Consider the following 20,529-nt stretch of genomic DNA (forward strand, 5'->3'; position numbering starts at 1 on the left):
TTTCTCAAACAGTATGTTAGGAACCAATCTCAATAGCAAACCATGCAATCAGAACAATACTTCCAATCCCAACAACCCTATGTTTCTGATTGGAGGCAACAAGATGATGGTTCTATCTATACTTATCAGATAGCAACAATAATCAATGTCTTTCTCACAGAACCTTAGTATTATCAACCCTAATAGATTCCAGAGCAACATGAATATTTCCAACCTCAATAGCAGGATAAATATGATTCATTATCTAGTATCTACAATTATGGTTGGATGGATCATTCTATTGGTGCAATTGGCTTCTAAAATTTCAATGTTTGACAATATACCTATGTTTTGTTAGTTTGATCAAGGGTTGATCCAAATAAGACATGATGTTTGGATGTGAGCTAAGTTTAGTGAGGTCAAGGATGATCAAATAACTAGTAAAGAGAAATCTAGTCAGGTCAAAAGTTAACTAGATGACTAGCAACAGAAGTCCTAATTGGAGGTTAGATACACAAAAGTCTTAGCTAGAGGTTAGACAAGGGAAAGTTCAGGCAGGTCTGTAGGATTGGATGTCTAGCAGGGGTGAGAAGTCTATCGAGTGACTTAGAAGTCCAAGTGGATCAAGGTGACTGAAAGCTTGGCAAATGAAATCCTAAGGGGGTGACCTTAAGTGGTGAGGTAAGCTTAGTAGGTTAGGTAGACTTATAAGATTAAGATAGGTTGCTTGTTTGTAAGTGTATGTTTGCACTACAAAAAAATCACCATTCTACGATGAATTTTGGGATGGATTTTTTTAAAAAATTCATCACAAACTAATTTATGATGAAAACATTATCATCGCAAATAAGTCATCACAAAATTTTTACGATGAAAAAATTAAAATTCGTTGCAAAGTTTTGCGATAAATGCGTATTTGATATAATTTGCAATGAAAATTTTTCATCATTGATTAGTGATGAATAATTTTCGTTGTAGATCTGCGACGAAAAGTGTTTTTGGTTCTAGATTCGTGATGAAATTCATTTCGTCATAGATCTATGACAAAAATTCTTTTTGTCGTTGATCTGCGACGAAAAGTAATTTCATCGCAAAATGGAAAATTTTGCTATAAAACTATTGATTGCAAAATTCATCGCAAAACTCCAATTCCCCACACTTCATCGATATATTTTTTACATCATCGTTAATACATATCAAACATGTAAATCTAATACATCAGATACTTGTACACAACAAATCACAAACTTGTAAATTTGATACATCAGATACTCATACACAACAAACCACAAACCTATAAATATGATATATCAAATACTCATACACAACAATCCATTGCAAAATCAAACAACCCATAACAAACAACAATCTTATAACAAGACAAATGTTAAAACAGGTTCAAGTTAAACATGTAAAATACCGAAAACCTAGGGGGTTAAATTGAAAATAAATTAATTCTAATTAATCCCTAACCGAATTAATAATAGGTTTTAATTAAATAAAGCGGGTTATTATAGGTAAAGGATTAATGGGTTAATGGTTATTGGCTTATTGGATCTAAACCCATTAAGAAAAAGCCTTAACAAAACTTTACCCTATATGCTACAGTAGCCGAAGGTTTTCTCTTCAAAACCGTGATTTTGGTTTTCCACATCGCACGAAGCCGCCGCTTCTCCCCTCTTCCTCTTCTTCGCTCGCCGCCGTGCCTCACCAGCTGAAGCCGCCCGCGGTTGTGCCTCCACCTCTGATCCCCTTCGCCGGCCGAAGCCACCCTCTGTCGCCTGGGAAGCCGACGCCGCCCGACCGAAGCCGCCTGGCCATCCGGAGAAGAAACCGCCGCCGCTCCTTGCTGTAGCCACCCTCTACAGCCAGGGAAACCCGACGCCGCCCCTACTACCACCTCCGCTGCCGACGCCGACCAGAGCCGACGCCGCCCCCTTCTTCCTCAGCGATCTCCTTCGTTAAGGATCGCCGCCGCCAACCTCGTTTCTAGGGCACAAGGTAAGCTGCTGATCTCAATCAAGATGAGTTCCTTAATTGATCCTTGTTGGGTGATCGTGGCTGTTGTTGTTGGATTGAGGTTGATCGGGTGATAGATTATGTTTAAATCTGCAACTGCGGTGGAGTTAGAGTTGTGTTCAATGGGTTGATCAAGTTGATTGGATCGAGGTGGTAAGGATTGATTAGGGTTCTGTTGAAGAAGTGTAATCTGGTTGCGTAAGGATAAATTAGGTTTATTGTAAATAGCTTAATTAGTTATTAGATGGGTAATTAATAAACTAATTAAAGTTGTTGGTTAATTACAGTTGGTTAAGCTATAAATGTAGATTGGTTCTAATTGGGCTAATTTGAGTTTGATTGGTTGGGTTAGGTTAACTGAATTGTTGGGTTTATGCGTTGTGGTCGAGTCAGTTAGGTTTTTATTCGATAAGAGTATTTATATATATATATCGTTGTCTTTAGGAATATTGTTTATTTAATTACAGGATATTGAACCGGATTTCTAGACGGAGGTTCACTTTCCTGATATTGACTACTTTCAGCAGGCGGGTATCTTGTCTCTGACTTATCTATTTATAGATATGCCATGTTTAGACATGTATTTATTTCTAGCTACCAGTGTTATTATATTTTCAGTTTATACAGATTTTGTTTGATACATATGATCTAGTTAGTTACCAGATATTCATTTGACTGTATATCATGTGATGCTTTCCATATACTACTGATTGATTGTGATACATCATATTTTCCGATGCACATGCTAGACATATAACTTTATATCACTTTAGTATTAGTGTAGTGTGCATTATAGATTGGATGTGGTTACTTGTACTAGGGTAGAGTTCATGTTATATTATGACACGCTGGCCAACATACTGTCCATTCGGTCACGCATTAGCGATGACGTCAGAGTGCACAGCGGTTATACCCCTACCCATATGACCTTACATACCAGTGCTGGATCTGACGGGCATATTTAGTTCCCACGCGACCTCACCTAGCGGTGATGGATCTGACGGGCATATTTAGTTCCCACGCGACCTCACCTAGCGGTGATGGATCTGACGGGCATATTGAGTTCCCACGCGACCTCACCTAGCGGTGATGGATCTGACGGGCATATTTAGTTCCCACGCGACCTCACCTATCGGTGATGGATATGACGGGCATATTCAGTTCCCACGCGACCTCACCTATCGGTGATGGATCTGACGGGCATATTCAGTTCCCACGCGACCTCACCATTCGAGTGTGATGGATCTGACGGGCATAGTTCCCACGCGACCTCACATCTCGGTGATGGATCTGACGGGCAGTTATCATGGAGGACCCACGCGACCGTACTTTGGTATGTAAGGATCAGATGGGTAGCAGGGGTGACCAGGATATGTTCTTATACTTGTGCAATGATATAGGGATTCTTTGGTGATATTGTTGCATGCAGAATATCTGCATATGTTGATAGGTATGTACAGGACTCGTATGGATTTGATATAGATCATGTTACCTATGATTATACCGTTAGCATGTTCTGGTGAGTATATATACACATGTGTTCAGATTTTCATTCCTGTCATTTATCTACTCATATTTCCATTACTGTCTGCTAGCTAATTGATACATGTCTACTTGATACCCGCTGAGTTCGTTTGAACTCACTCCGTTTACCCGTATGTCTATTTCAGGTTGAGGCCGTCTGGAGAGCTGCACTGCTAGTCCCTGGAGATTTTATTTATATTTTTCTTTATATTTCCATGTTATCCGTTTCTTAGACTTCTTCAAACTTAGTTTACTCTATTTGTGATTTTGGAGTTTCGAGTTTTGGATGTCGATCGGATATTTTGGGAGGTTTCTGATTTGGATATACTTATTGATGTGAATCGTAGTATATCTGCGTGGTTGTGCTGGTTTCCGCTGCAGGGATGGTGATAGTGATCCTGTGAATCCTTAGGTGTTGGATATATAGGCATGTGGCGTTATTGGTCACTTTTAGTTATTTATTTCTGTCACCACCTATCCATAGCCTGTTATGGATGTATTATAGCATGTATGTATTCAGGGAAAGTCAATTGTTACAGGGGAGATGCTGTCGAAATTTCTCGGAAAGCTGTCTCCCGGGGCGTAACAATTTAGTGGTATCAGAGTGTAGTTTTACGTTCTTTCGGACTTGCGGGATTTGTGATTTTGCGTTTCGGTGTTTACGGATTTTCGGAGTCGTATTATAATCAGATTATGGGACTAAGCAGCGACAGAATATCTCCAGACAACATCAGGTAAAATGTTCAACCTAGAAATTTGTTATCTTTAGAAAGATTTCAGTAATAATCTTAATATATATGACTCGGGAAAGACATACTCCTGCGCAGAGATGTAGTGCAGGGTTGTCATGTGTTTGTGGGTTTAAGGGACAGCAGGGTAGAGTGCACTCTTAATCCTTTAACCTGCGTAATGCCTCCTACCAAAGGTTGTGCATTTTTTTTTGGGGTTTAAAAGACTCAGATGAATCGGGTTAGAGAGGTGAAGATTATAACCCGTGGTGGTTAATTTGTTTCTGTTGAACAAATGCGGTAAGGATCCGTGTAGAACTTTAGCTATAGGCTATAAACTACATGTTGTGGTTGTTGGCTAGAAATTTAGCTGTGTTTCTTTGTGTGAAACTGTTTAGTAGATATGTTATTTATACATTAATCTATGGAGGGTTTTGTAGTTGAATTTGATCATGGAAACTTTATGGTTGTAACTGAATCAACTTATGGTACAAATGATGGATCAATAGAGATTGGTAAATCTGAATTGTGGTTGGTGGATAATTGTGGTGGAATTTGGAATAAAAATTTTTGTTCTAAGCATTACATATTGAATTTTCTTAACTTCAATAGGATGACAAATTTGATATTTGCTTCCTTTGTGGATGAGCAGATTTTGATCTAACAGTAGTATTGTTGTTCTGTCACCGACTATTGAGGATAGGAGATTAATGACCTTGAGTCTATTATGCCATACAAAGGTGTATATTCGGGTGCTAAGATAGGACTTTGGTATGGAACAATTGGTCCTATGTCTTGAATGGTGAGGAGATTGATTGAATAAATAATCAAGGTGTATGCTTGTTATATGGAGGGTTGCATAAGCTCAAAGATCTTAATGAATTTGGGGTTAAGGGGATCAAGGTGTTCAACATAACATACCTTTACTATGATCATGTTATATCAATATCACTACAGCTAAACAAAGGTTCATAGTATCAGAGTTTGATAGCAGGACATATTTTGCAGAGTTCTCACTAGCACACTGCCTTAACAGAATCATATTATGTGTGCTAATTCCTTATGCTATTTCTGTTTAGCATCGCTTTAATTTGAAGCGCCAATCATTCTAGTGCTAAATGAGAACCCTTGTTCAACTCTGCAATCCATGATTCAAGGTAAAATTATTGTAAATTTCAAATTCTTAAAAACTCAATACCAGGAAATCTAGCATTCAGATTTAATGCTCGAATTTCTTCTTGAATCTGATTCTATTTCAAGAATTACTGCTGTTTGGAACTGTGAACATCTAGGACTGTGTCAATACGGTGTTACAACATTGTCTGTCCTATTAAGAAGAAAAATCTGAAATTTCATGGTCTGTAATTCTGATCAGATCATGTGCTAAGTTCTGCTCTTGACCCTCAAGTATGGCAACTGAAACTCTAATCAATTCACTACAAATTGGGTTCGTGTTCTTGGAAAGTTTGTTGGGATTGAGTTGGGACGGCTTGCTGAAACTATTATGTCCAGTAACATTTTGAACTTTACATTTTTGCATGGTAGTGACCATTGATAACCTCCTTTGAGATTCTCGATGATCTTAAACCAAAACTTCCTTGAATTCTAAGTTTTGAAATTTAAGATTGATACAACAAGGCTTAGGACTCAGATTAATTTCTTAAACCTTTCAGCATGTTTTATGGATCTGATTCCTGGATGCTAAAATGTAGCAATGCCTTAAAGTTGAGCTTGCGTCTATTTTTGACCAATTCAGCAACATGAAGGAGGGCATCAATCTAAAAATGTAGTGTGCCAAACTCTTGTGCAATTTTTCAACTAGTTAGAACTTCAATTTAAGCTATGCAGGAGTTCCTATTAGTGTTGTGTAGTTATTCAAATGAAACTCGTAGGTCATTCTGTAGATTGACAGGCTGAGGATTCAAAGGTTAGATGTGATTTTTTTTTTTTGTAACTGATAGACTGCTGCATTATTAGTCCACCTCGGCTAGGAAAGTTTCAAAAGTATAGATGATAAGTTTGAAGCCATTAAGAATATGAAATTCTCAGAAATGGATAGAATTGCAGAATTTCTGAATTTTTGATATCTAATTCAGTAATATCAACGATTCTCACAATATGGACTTGTTGGATCATATGGTGGTTTAAGGAAGAAATTAGAGGAGATTGCATATGGTGTCTCAGTTTGTGCTGATTCAGTAACAATATCTGGGTGTGCATGCCTTAAATTTTCTGGCTCAACAATCTGTGTCTCTCCTCGATTCTTTTCAACAAAATGAATATTTTCTTCGAAGTTGTTAATCGAGCTATCCATGAAATTGGAATCTGGAATATCAGCTTCATATTCTAGTTTATCAAGAAGATGAAATTTTACATACTTACAAGTGGTGGCGACTTGTACAATAGATGGTCATCCAAACCTGCCCAAACAGTAGTATGATGAACAGAAGATGTGATTACAATGGTGGGTATGAATTATGGCTATGGGACCACATTAATTGTATCACCTAACTATTGATTTATATTGAGTTAAGGAAGGTGCAGTGCACGGGGCATATGAAGCACTCAGGTCAAGACATTTAAATCTGTGATGTCATCAGTTGTATGGGAATCATCATGCCTCACTGTCTGTTGATATTGGAAGTAGGCATTCTGCTCATGTTTGGTTTAAAGCTATTGATAGGTCTTATAAAGACAATAAGAATCTTCCCTATGCCGAATAAGCTACATCTTTCTTATCCAGAGGTTAGATATGATAGGATTGTGGTTTCAGCGAGAGCCAAACAGGTTCTTAAATGCTTGTGCCCAAAGGAGATAATTAAAAAAGGTGGAGATTAATATTGGTTTTAATAAAATTTTCCCATTTAAGGTTCCTGATGAAGTAAGAAATAGATTATTGTTGCTAGTATAGACCATTGGCAAATAATAAAATTTGGGGACCAAATTTTTTGTTAGTGGGGGAGAATGTAAAATACCGAAAACCTAGGGGGTTAAATTGAAAATAAATTAATTCTAATTAATCCCTAACCGAATTAATAATAGGTTTTAATTAAATAAAGCGGGTTATTATAGGTAAAGGATTAATGGGTTAATGGTTATTGGCTTATTGGATCTAAACCCATTAAGAAAAAGCCTTAACAAAACTTTACCCTATATGCTACAGTAGCCGAAGGTTTTCTCTTCAAAACCGTGATTTTGGTTTTCCCCATCGCACGAAGCCGCCGCTTCTCCCCTCTTCCTCTTCTTCGCTCGCCGCCGCGCCTCACCAGCTGAAGCCGCCCGCGGTTGTGCCTCCACCTCTGATCCCCTTCGCCGGCCGAAGCCACCCTCTGTCGCCTGGGAAGCCGACGCCGCCCGACCGAAGCCGCCTGGCCATTCGGAGAAGAAACCGCCGCCGCTCCTTGCTGTAGCCACCCTCTACAGCCAGGGAAACCCGACGCCGCCCCTACTACCACCTCCGCTGCCGACGCCGACCAGAGCCGACGCCGCCCCCTTCTTCCTCAGCGATCTCCTTCGTCAGGGATCGCCGCCGCCAACCTCGTTTCTAGGGCACAAGGTAAGCTGCTGATCTCAATCAAGATGAGTTCCTTAATTGATCCTTGTTGGGTGATCGTGGCTGTTGTTGTTGGATTGAGGTTGATCGGGTGATAGATTATGTTTAAATCTGCAACTGCGGTGGAGTTAGAGTTGTGTTCAATGGGTTGATCAAGTTGATTGGATCGAGGTGGTAAGGATTGATTAGGGTTCTGTTGAAGAAGTGTAATCTGGTTGCGTAAGGATAAATTAGGTTTATTGTAAATAGCTTAATTAGTTATTAGATGGGTAATTAATAAACTAATTAAAGTTGTTGGTTAATTACAGTTGGTTAAGCTATAAATGTAGATTGGTTCTAATTGGGCTAATTTGAGTTTGATTGGTTGGGTTAGGTTAACTGAATTGTTGGGTTTATGCGTTGTGGTCGAGTCAGTTAGGATTTTATTCGATAAGAGTATTTATATATATATATCGTTGTCTTTAGGAATATTGTTTATTTAATTACAGGATATTGAACCGGATTTCTAGACGGAGGTTCACTTTCCTGATATTGACTACTTTCAGCAGGCGGGTATCTTGTCTCTGACTTATCTATTTATAGATATGCCATGTTTAGACATGTATTTATTTCTAGCTACCAGTGTTATTATATTTTCAGTTTATACAGATTTTGTTTGATACATATGATCTAGTTACTTACCAGATATTCATTTGACTGTATATCATGTGATGCTTTCCATATACTACTGATTGATTGTGATACATCATATTTTCCGATGCACATGCTAGACATATAACTTTATATCACTTTAGTATTAGTGTAGTGTGCATTATAGATTGGATGTGGTTACTTGTACTAGGGTAGAGTTCATGTTATATTATGACACGCTGGCCAGCATACTGTCCATTCGGTCACGCATTAGCGATGACGTCAGAGTGCACAGCGGTTATACCCCTACCCATATGACCTTACATACCAGTGCTGGATCTGACGGGCATATTTAGTTCCCACGCGACCTCACCTAGCGGTGATGGATCTGACGGGCATATTTAGTTCCCACGCGACCTCACCTAGCGGTGATGGATCTGACGGGCATATTGAGTTCCCACGCGACCTCACCTAGCGGTGATGGATCTGACGGGCATATTTAGTTCCCACGCGACCTCACCTATCGGTGATGGATATGACGGGCATATTCAGTTCCCACGCGACCTCACCTATCGGTGATGGATCTGACGGGCATATTCAGTTCCCACGCGACCTCACCATTCGAGTGTGATGGATCTGACGGGCATAGTTCCCACGCGACCTCACATCTCGGTGATGGATCTGACGGGCAGTTATCATGGAGGACCCACGCGACCGTACTTTGGTATGTAAGGATCAGATGGGTAGCAGGGGTGACCAGGATATGTTCTTATACTTGTGCAATGATATAGGGATTCTTTGGTGATATTGTTGCATGCAGAATATCTGCATATGTTGATAGGTATGTACAGGACTCGTATGGATTTGATATAGATCATGTTACCTATGATTATACCGTTAGCATGTTCTGGTGAGTATATATACACATGTGTTCAGATTTTCATTCCTGTCATTTATCTACTCATATTTCCATTACTGTCTGCTAGCTAATTGATACATGTCTACTTGATACCCGCTGAGTTCGTTTGAACTCACTCCGTTTACCCGTATGTCTATTTCAGGTTGAGGCCGTCTGGAGAGCTGCACTGCTAGTCCCTGGAGATTTTATTTATATTTTTCTTTATATTTCCATGTTATCCGTTTCTTAGACTTCTTCAAACTTAGTTTACTCTATTTGTGATTTTGGAGTTTCGAGTTTTGGATGTCGATCGGATATTTTGGGAGGTTTCTGATTTGGATATACTTATTGATGTGAATCGTAGTATATCTGCGTGGTTGTGCTGGTTTCCGCTGCAGGGATGGTGATAGTGATCCTGTGAATCCTTAGGTGTTGGATATAGGTACAACTTGTGTACAGAAAGTTTCTATATAAAAAGTGTATTGAAGCATAACACCTATAGTTTCGCTAAACCTTAAGAATATACGACATCTAATTTGATAAACCGTAATAACATGCCACCTAAAACAAAGTATTAAGCTAATAAAAAACATACAGAAGATTAAACAAACATATACGTCTGTTAATAGTTAATGTACGAAATTTTACAAATGACAGAAGAATAGCTTTGAAACAAAATGAAAATGCACCAAACATAACTTTATCCTTTCCATGGATGTCAGCTTTAACAAGTCTTGAATAATATTTTGTGTGAGGTTTACCATCCTTCACAATCTCAACTTCATAAATAAAAGCAACTGTAAGAGCTTCGTTCCTGGTAATATGCAAAGCATAGATTGACAACCAATAAAGATAAGCAACGGCATGCAACAGTCAGAAAAAAAAATCTGAATATAATAAAAAATTCTAGACAACAATGTATTTATATATAAAACACCATTCATCGGGCATGTATATACATCTTAAACATCTGTTCAAAAATTATTTCATAGGCTCAGGATTGTGCTATGCATAACAATTTACCTATTGGTACAAGTAGCATGCCAAATAGTAGTGTTGCTAGATTCAGTAAAGTTTTCATCTTGATTTTACTACTTTCAAATGGATTGGCAGCATAATAAATATAGTTGCAGGCTTCTTAAGATATTTCTAAAGAGGAACACAATGCATAATGACCTTTACACATGGTTTCTCCCGTCTTTCAAAAACCAAAAGAATGATGTGTATCTTCTGATTGTTATGAATTCAGGGTATAAAAATGTATAATAAAAAAATGATAGCATACACACTGTCACATAAGCATTGCAATGTCCTTAGCTTCTGGATTTCCTTCTCCCTTTTGTTTCCCATAGATTTGATAAGTTACAATGCAAGTGAACTTAAGATCAGCCTGTGCACGTGCTTGTGGAGACAGACGAAACCCCTCACCAAGATCCATTCCAGTACCACCTGCAAATACAAGGATGTAAAAGGTAGACTAGGTTGTGAAACAAAACTAAAGGTATAACTGACAAGCACCAGCTGCACTCACACTCATCGCATAAGCATTGCAACCTTCAAATGTTTCTGGTAACAAAACAGATGATCTCCCCATTCAACAGAATGAAGCAAATTAGAAATAATTTGAATTAATAAATTATCTTGAGTTGTTTTGTAATCTATCGTGCCACTTGGCAATTCATTTATTTTGTTAGTTAATTAATGGTAATTGTTGTATTTCCTAAATTTTTAATTATTTTTTAGTTTTTGTAACATTGAGTTTATAAATATCCTCATATCCCATATAAAATCCATGTTTTATTTTTATTAATAAAATTTCTACATTGTCTCCCTCTATGTGATATTTGGTTCCATTCGTGCTATATTAAAAATGCCTTCTACTAGGCACTCAATTTGTTATATGGTAAATAAAATAATATTGGACAAAGTGCAGTTTGCATGGAGAGAGCATACCAGAATAGTTAAAGCAAAAAATCTGAACATCACGAAGTGTAACTTGGTTAACCTGAAGTTTGTTTCTTTTTCCTAATACTCTCGTGTATACCATTGTAGATTCTCTCCACCTTGGAAATAATCTTCTAAAATCAGGAAATAGGAAAATAAACGGCACTGTCGAAAAATATTATTCATCAACAACTTTTAATCATAAACATCAACTAAACGATTATTTAAATAGAACCCAAAATCATAAAATGTAAAAGAAAGGAAAAAATCTTAACAGAAAGAAAAAAAATCTTAATAGATTCTAAATTCTAAAAACCCTAAACAAACTCAAAATTCTAAAATATAAAAGATAGAAATTATCAAAAATTCTCTAAATACCAAAAAACTCAAAAATTATCAAAAAAATAAAAATGCTCAAAAATACTAATAAAAATTTTCAAATCCTCCTGTATCAGTATCTCTAGCCACAAATATCTAGTGAAGATAAGAAATTACCTTATAAAGCACAAAAATATCCTAAATCATCATATTCCTAAATTTCCAAATCCAAAAAAATAGGAAAAAGAAATAAGACTAATTATACAACCAATGAGTAGAACCATTCATATATCCTACAAATAAAGGCAACTTTTGACAAACAAAACTAATTAGAAGATTAAGTTAGACTAGTTTTTAGTGTGATTCCTACCTAATTTGTATGCCCGACTATGATTGACTATTTGAAGTTTTCTCTTATTTTCCAACAAGGCAAGCACAATAACAACTTGTGGTAGGACTGCAAACAAAACCTACAAGGCAATGCCAGCTTTAGCAATAGGAGATAGATGAGGCACATGCAACAATAGTAGAGTGGAGCTGCTTCAATGTTTCTGCAAGAAAATGAAATAGAAGAAACTCAGAATAGCTTAAGCCACATCTAAACCAAAAATCCAGCTTTGGAAATTCTTCTTCCAAAACTAATTTACTATCACAACCAAAATGACATTCACTCAATATTTTTCCACATAATTACAAGTTTTGGCTTAAAATAACTTGTTAAATTATAACTTAAAGCAAACAAAATTTATGAAATTTTGCCCTTGTCATACGTTTGGTGGCCTCATTGTGTTAAACCGATAAAAAGAATTGGCTAAAAAGGTATTTTGTTATCAATGTATATATGATATAAACTCTATGTCAGCCAATGGACTCAACTCTTGGTGTAAAAAAAAAACTACAACAACCACTCTTTACTAATTTACAAACAGAAACTGCACGAGAATAAAAAAAATAACTAACAATAGAATACTTTGAAGAAAAATGGTAGTTCCGGAATAAAGTACCTCAAATTACTGAACTTAGTTTATGATCTCCTTTCCCTGTGATGTAGGTTACACTTTAAGGATTATTTACTATGTAGCCATGAATAATTCTATCCTTTCACTAATTTTTTTTCTTCTTAACTGCAATAATAAATCCCAACTAATTTATTATCAAACTTCACAAGGATTTCAAGAACAAAACAAAAAAGAAATATCTCAAGTATAGACTTACCTGATATGCCCTTTTCTACTTGTTTGCACCCAAATCAATTGGACATAAGTCCCAAATGCATCAGTTAAATTGGTGTTGATTTCTTAGTTAGTTCCCTTTGGGTATAAAATGCCACATCTTTGGATTTATACAAATTCATTGAGAGTTTCTGAAACCTAGTTCTTAGTGAAATCTTCAATACATGGCGATGAATAGCCACAGGTTGACATGGGCCAAATACATCAAAAATGCCTCCACTTGCTAAAGGAATTAAAGTTGTTCCATCAAATGCTAAAACAACAAGGAACTAAGAAAAACATGGTGTAAGATTTTTGAGACAATGGCTAAGAGAAACCATCCAGAGGGCACAAGCCACACTACAACTGTAACTACTATAGCTACATATTCATGATAATTTGTGGTTCTTGTGTAATTCTCAATATTAGCCATGGGAAAGAAGGAATCAATAAATGGAACTGAGGAGCATGGAAATGAATTCAACAGAATTTCTGTATTGACAGTAACGTAATATTTGGATTCTGTCATTAATTGTTGTTCACTAAATGACCAACCTACTAGAACACTAGAAAACTAGTGTTTCATAATCTAGAACACTAGATATTGCTCTAGGGGACATGAGGATAATAATGACAAACATAAATAGTTACAGTTTATATGGTAAATCTGAAACAATGACTCTGATCCATAGTAAGGTTAAAACATACATGAAAGAATAGGATAAGATTTCTGGGTCAAGAAGAGCAAGGTAAGATAGAGAAGTTGTGCAAAAAAATTTTCATTGATTAGATCCTATAAAAAAGCAAGTATAGCTTGTCATAGTTTAATAGAATAGTCGCATCAAACCATTTCCTCAAGTTGTTTACTCTCAGTAAACCATGCCTGGCCAAAGCCTGTGAGAACATTCAATAAAAATACTACTATACAGGGGTTTGTAGAAAGTGGTGTTAATCTGATACAGAAAATACATGGGCATAGAAATATAGAGAGGGATAAAAAATCTTGATGCCACTATTATATTTGCAGTACTCAATTATAAATCACAGTGCCAAAATGTTTCTGATAACAAACCCAATTCCAAGTCAAACAGCAAGTTCACATAACTACCTTTTAAAAGTTTAAAAAACTGATTTCCAAGTCAAACAGTAAGATCATATAACTACCTTTTTAAAGTTTAAAGACCTGACCTTGCCCTCTAAAGTATGACTTTAATTGCCATTCATTTTATGAGCCTCAAATACAATCACTTTTATCCTAGCATATTTTTCACATTCTAAGTCTACGTGGTTAGAGCTGTAATGTTTTTTTTGCCCTATGGCATGCACAAGTTAGTTTGCCAATGATTTTTCTTAACCCCTAATAAAATCTAGCTTTCTTGTTATGAGTTTTTTTTTTTCCATTTCTTAAGGCTCCATACGATATCGCACGATACGATATCAATATGGCACGATACGATATGATGAAACTGTATCGTTCCGATCCGGGATTGAAACCTTGGCATGACTCGAGATTTTAAACCATGGTCCAAAACTGCTAATTCATTTAGAACCTAGAGGAAATTGCAATGAATCTTTAATATGCCAAAATAGGAAAAACCTAAATTCTTCAATTTTGTTGATAATCTGAATAAATCAGACTATTCATGATTAAGTATATAAAAAGTGGTTTAGCCAAAACAACTATAAGGTCCAACATTGAGGGTCTGCCTAATAGGGCAAGCAAATTCCACATTTTAGTTGAGTAGGAAACTAAGCTCACGATATGGAAGCCCCCTTTCACTGATTTAATTGAACAACGAAAGAGAAGATAATGTCCATCTACGGAAGCCAAACACCAGAAAAGATGTTCATACTATATTGGGCAGATTTGGTGGAAATGGACCAGTCAATTCTGAAATGTCAAAAGTACCCAACCAAGTTCTCCAAAACATTTGAATGCATAGTATCGTCCATGTTGGTTGACGCTCAGTGTGGTTGCCCTCCGCAGAGCATAGGCCTTCCAACATAGCAACAAGAGGAATGCCTCATCATTGACTTCTTCTACAAGCTTGACAATGTCAATGCATATCTCACCGTCCTCAACTCCAAGTTCACTTCCAAGCCTGACATCATTCCTCCATTGTGCTGAAAGCATCCACCCACAAGTCCCCGATGACATCTATAGCATCGGGAGATCCATCACACTGTCATAGTTCTTTTGCATATCCTCACCATGAAAAGCTCCTTGTTGATGGTTTCTTGAATTCATCAAGGAGAATGAGGGAAGATGAAGGGGTGTGCTTATTTGATCAGTATCAAATAAATCATAGATTACAATTTGGAACCGTACCAATTAACATAGCTAATATTTTCCATTCCGTTACCATACTGAGACGCAGAGCAGCATCATTACTGACATAGACAAAGAAGTCATGGGCAAAGACAAATTTGCAATCGAGAATCAAAATCAAGGAGCGGGAAGCGGAGACAAGAAAGACAACATAAATGGAACCAAAATGTACTTAATAAGACATGCCCAAAATTAACAAAGAATTGAAAGAGATGACATCATAGAGGAAGGTGCACTATGGATCTACAGAGGAGTTAAACAGACAATTCACACAAAGTTTTACAAAAAGAAAACTTATGCAAGCATTAGAGGCGACTTCTTGCAACACTGTCAACATTGCGATCCGATGATGGTGAGTAGTGAATTAGGTGGTGGACTCATGAGTACAAAGTCACAACCGCAACTTTACCTCTTACCTTTCAATTAGATATTAATTACAATATTTAATTATTTATCTATTTTAGTTATATGTAATTGCATGTAATTAATTATAATAAATTAAATATTTTATTAATTAATACTATATAATCAAGTATAATTACAATATATAATTAATTAGACAAAAATATAAAAAATGTATAATTTATCTATGTACATATAAGTATACGCAATTAATATATACATATATAATAAAGCTCAAAATAATACTGATATGACACAATTAAGTACCAAAACTATATTGTTCTGATTAAAGACTAAAATACCAGCATAACTTGAGATTTTAATCCATGAAACAAATAATTTTTTTCTTTCCTTTCCATTATATCCATTCGCTCCCTTTCCATTCTACTTTCCATTCTTTCTTGCCCACTTCCTACCTCTAAGGAATATCAGAAGTCCAATCTTGCCACAATCAGAGGGAGGAACTTGATTCTTGGTCGTGAGGATAATAATAAAAATATCAAGAATACCAAAATATCTATTTCATTTGGATCGTGGTGAAGAGTTTGATTCCACGAGCAAGAATAATAATAAGAATGTCTTGAATACCAGAAAATACGTTTCATTTGGACCGAAGAGAAGAATAAAAATATGATTATCCGTTTGTATCAAAATTATAATTTGACCGGGGAGAATAGTTTGATCCCACGACCATAAAGATAATAAAACAAAGAATGTCTAGAATGTCTGAGTACCGATTGTAATCCGACCACGGAGAAGCTCGATCTTAACATCAGGAATACTTGAATACCAATAATAATCTAACTGAGAAGAGGAGCTTGATCCCACGACCATAAAGATAATAAACATAAGAATACCCAGAATACTTGGATACCGATTATAATCCGATTGGAGAGAGGAACTCGATTTCATGGCCATGAAGATAATAAGCATAAGAATGTCCAGAATATCTGAATATCGATTATAATCCGACTGGAGAGGAGCTCGATCTCACAACCAAGAATAAAATTGTCAAGAATACCTAAATACTAATTATAATCCAATAGGGAAGAAGAGCTCGATCTCACAACCATAAAGATAATAAGCATAAGAACACCCAAAATATCTGAATATCGATTATAATTTGATCGGGAGAGGAGCTCAATCCCATGGCCATGAAAATAATAAGAAGAATGCCCGAATGCCTAAATGACCAAAGAAAGAAGCTTGATCCCACGGCTAAAAATAAGAATGTCCGGAATACCTGAATCCGATTATAATCCGACTAGAGAGAAGAGCTCGATCCTACGACCATGAAGATAATAAGCATAAGAATGTCCACAATTACTGAATATCAATTATAATCCGATCAGGGAGAGGAGCTCGATCCCACGACTTAGAATAAAAATCCTAGAATACCACACCATAACAGCTAATCAAATTAATATGTGCACTACCTTAAAATATCATTGAGCATATCATTAACTTGTGGCATTCTCAAAGTCAACATGATACAAAGTGATAATGTATATAATCTTTCTTTGTATGGCATGGGTTGAAATATTATCAACTCATTTAAAAATGGACCTAAATGGGTCAACCCGCGTGGGTTGTGGGTCCAGGTGAGTCGACTCGTGGCGAGCTCGAGTTAACCCACCTTGTGTTGCTAAATTGCTTTAGCTAATATGTATAAGTGTGATTTTCGGGTGTAATAATCAAATTCAATGGATTATAAGGATTTTTTCTATATTTTAATTTTTTTTATTTTTTTGATGGGCTGGCCTACCTAACCCACAACCCACCTTGTGTTGGGCTGGATTGAGGATTTTTTAACCTGCTAGGATAACGAGTAGGCCCACCCGAGCATGACAGAAGGATTTTTAACGGATTGCTCCGCCACAAGCCGACCCATTAGACAGCTCTAATCCCACTAATAAATGAGAAAAAGACACTTAATTTAGCTGCTCTTTTAGATCGAAGAATTACTTTCTTAAATTGTAGAAATCAATAGTTTCAACAGATATTTTATTTTTTAATAGGTCGACCTGCCTAACCCACAACCCACCTTGACTTGGGCTAGATTGGGGATTTTCCAGCCTATTAGGATGACGAGTTGGCTCGCCCAGACCTGACAGATGAATTTTTGACAGATTGTCCTGCTTCGCTAGGGACCGACCCATAGACAAACTCTAATCCCACTAATAAGTGAGAAAAAGATACTCAATTTAGCTGCTTACTTTCTTAAATTGCATAAATCAATAGTTTTAATAGATATTTGATTTTTGTAGAAAATTCTAAAAGAATTCCCCCAAATTACTAATATTTCTATCATTTTAAATCAAAATTTATCTAATTAAAGAAGATTTTTTGACTATACCACAAAGCCATGTGCCACCATCTTTCACATTGAAAATGAATATTCTATCAATCATAAAATTATGATCTAACAAAAAAGGACAATGGTGATTTGTGCTACCATTTTTATATTATTTTCTATGTTCAAAGGAATCAACTCATGGAATTATCAAATTTTAAAATTGCCTAGCATGTGACTAATGGTTGATGAGGTTAGGAATATCCAACAAATTTTATTTTATAAAAGGGTGACATGGAATTGCCACACTTTTTGTATCGAGTTTGTTTTATTTAATCAAAATAAAACATAAAGATGAATGTATAACACATTTTATTTTATTTTATTTTGCACTAAGCTTGTATCAAACTATAAAAGGGAATGACTCTGTGGGATATAAAAGTCATCTCAATTATATGAATATTCATGATAAAATAAAAAAATCAAATGAAATAAATTCTACTTACTCGATCAGCAAAGTGATTCTTTAATAGATCTAAACAATTCGAGCACAATTTTAATGGGATGGAATTTTACGATCTCATTAGCTTACAAAGGTGTGCTTTTGTATATTGATGGAGTATCACACCATTTTATATGTGTTTATAGAACACATGTTTCCACACCCAAAAAAAATGCAATATTAAATAAAATTGATGGAAAATATCAGAAAAATATCAAACAAAAATAGGGATGGCAATAAGGAATCCAAACAAAATTAGGAAGAATGATGATATATAGTACCAAGATTTAAAATATTAATGCATGTTAAGGTTTCAATTTTTGATAGGTCTTTTTTCATTGAATAAATAAATAGTTCTCCAAAAATAGGTTGGAGCTCGAGGAATTTATTGTGCTGGAAATTTTAGTGGAATGATCGAATCAAGGTGACCTTCTAAGCAAATAGGCTAATGGAGCAAGCAATGAACCAACATCACAAATTTCACTTTCCTATATATTAGAAAAAAAACAAGTTAGGGAGAGACTAAGCAAAAGCTTTAAAGGTGTAAAAAGACAAATGCAAAAATTATACCATTCTCTCAAAACTATGTGAATAAGACATGCACTGAAAGAAATAATTGCTTGTTACAAATCTAGTTTCTTATAGGAGTTGCAATTGCATGCTTGGATAATCCATTTGACTTTTCTTAATATAAGAAAATTCTATATTTTTTATAGTAGGTCACTACTTCAATAATGCATGTATATGTGTCCTTTAGATGAATTAGAGAAACAATATTAGTAATCAAAATGATGCTCAAGTTACACAATGATTTTAATTATGTTCTAAGATGTTAAGAGATACAATAATTCAAATATATAATTTGTGTAAAGATAATAGACTTACACAATGCTTTTGTACAATACGTTTATCCGAATTACTAACTTTGACAACCATCGTTTATTGCTCCTGTTATAATCAAAACATTGCAAACAATTAAAAAAATAATCAATAGTGTGTTGCATGCAAATACATTAAATTAAAGTAAAATCTAAGAGAATAATAATTATATACTCATAAATGAATTCTAATAAATTAAAATAAAACAAGAGAAGTTCTATAACTTAATTAAATGAATAAAAGATTAGTTCAAAATAATAAGGTGTAGATATTTCAAACAATTGTTATACAAGGAGCAAGGTTTAGAATCACATTTATTTTGGTGTTTCAATTTCTAATCAAAATAATGCACTTCCAATATTATATTGTTCCATTTCGGCTCAACAAAAAAGAATTGTGATGAAGAAATATCAAGTAGTTCTGCAAAATCAAATAATTGCATATCGTAGTTCTTACATGTATCTACAACATAATTATGTTGCAATTAGAGAGGAGAAAATGGAAAGGATACTTGGACTCATCACATTCCTAAATCATCAAACCCAAAAATATAAGAAAAGGAAACAAGACTAATTACAGCCAATGAGTAGAGTCATTCATATATCTTGCAAACAAAGGCAATTTGTGGCAAACAAAACTAAAATAGGATTAAGTTAGACTAATTTCAAGTGTGGTTCCTACCTAATTCAAATGTCCAACGATGATCGACCATTTGATGTATTCTCTTCTTTTCCAACAAGACAAGCACAATAGCAACTTGTGGTAGGACTGCAAACAAAGCCTACAAGGCAATGCTAGCTTTAGCAATAGGAGATAGATGAGGCACATGCAATAGTGTAGTGGAGTTGCTTCAATATTTCTGCAAGAAAATGAAACAAAGCCACATCTGAACCAAAAATCCAGCTTTGGAAATCCTTCTTCCAAAACTAATTTACAATACACAATCAAAATGACCTTCACTCAATATTTTTCGACATAATTACCAAGTTTTGGCTTACATAACTTATTAAATTATAACTTAGAGCAAACAAAATTTATGAGATTTTCCCCTTGTCATAAGTTGGTGGCCTCGTTGTGTTAAACTGATAAAATAAATTGGCTAAAAAGGTAATTTGTTACCATTGTATATATGATATAAACTCTATGTCAGCCAATGGACTCAACTCTTGGTGTAAAAAAAACAAGTTACAACAGCCACTCTATTTACTAATTTACAAGCAGATGAACAATCTAATTGAATCAACAGTTGGAAAAACTATACTTGGTCATAGTTTAGTTGCACATGCGATTCTAGTGTTCATTTTATCAAAGTTTGTTTCT

At 35.5% G+C, this 20,529-nt stretch overlaps 3 long non-coding RNA genes across 3 annotated transcripts; 2 read left to right on the top strand and 1 right to left on the bottom strand.

Moving 5' to 3' along the window:
- Positions 1–1,956: 1,956 nt before the first annotated feature.
- On the top strand, positions 1,957–3,863 carry LOC141812277 (uncharacterized). Its single transcript, XR_012600260.1, has 3 exons — positions 1,957–1,980; positions 2,466–2,525; positions 3,669–3,863. It is a non-coding gene; the product is annotated as an uncharacterized LOC141812277 (long non-coding RNA).
- Positions 3,864–7,445: 3,582 nt separating this feature from the next.
- LOC141812260 (uncharacterized) lies at positions 7,446–9,689 on the top strand. The gene is made up of 3 exons (XR_012600255.1): positions 7,446–7,806; positions 8,292–8,351; positions 9,495–9,689. It is a non-coding gene; the product is annotated as an uncharacterized LOC141812260 (long non-coding RNA).
- An 842-nt stretch (positions 9,690–10,531) lies between these two features.
- On the bottom strand, positions 10,532–19,986 carry LOC141812064 (uncharacterized). The gene is made up of 4 exons (XR_012600236.1): positions 19,891–19,986; positions 19,216–19,278; positions 11,964–12,144; positions 10,532–10,780 (listed from the first exon to the last, which is right to left on the bottom strand). It is a non-coding gene; the product is annotated as an uncharacterized LOC141812064 (long non-coding RNA).
- Positions 19,987–20,529: the final 543 nt, after the last annotated feature.

The sequence above is a fragment of the Curcuma longa genome, chromosome 18 (genome assembly GCF_044706935.1).
Source record: "Curcuma longa cultivar G26 ecotype Majalengka, Jawa Barat chromosome 18, ITB_CL_G26_1.1, whole genome shotgun sequence".
Classification (NCBI taxonomy): domain Eukaryota; kingdom Viridiplantae; phylum Streptophyta; class Magnoliopsida; order Zingiberales; family Zingiberaceae; genus Curcuma; species Curcuma longa.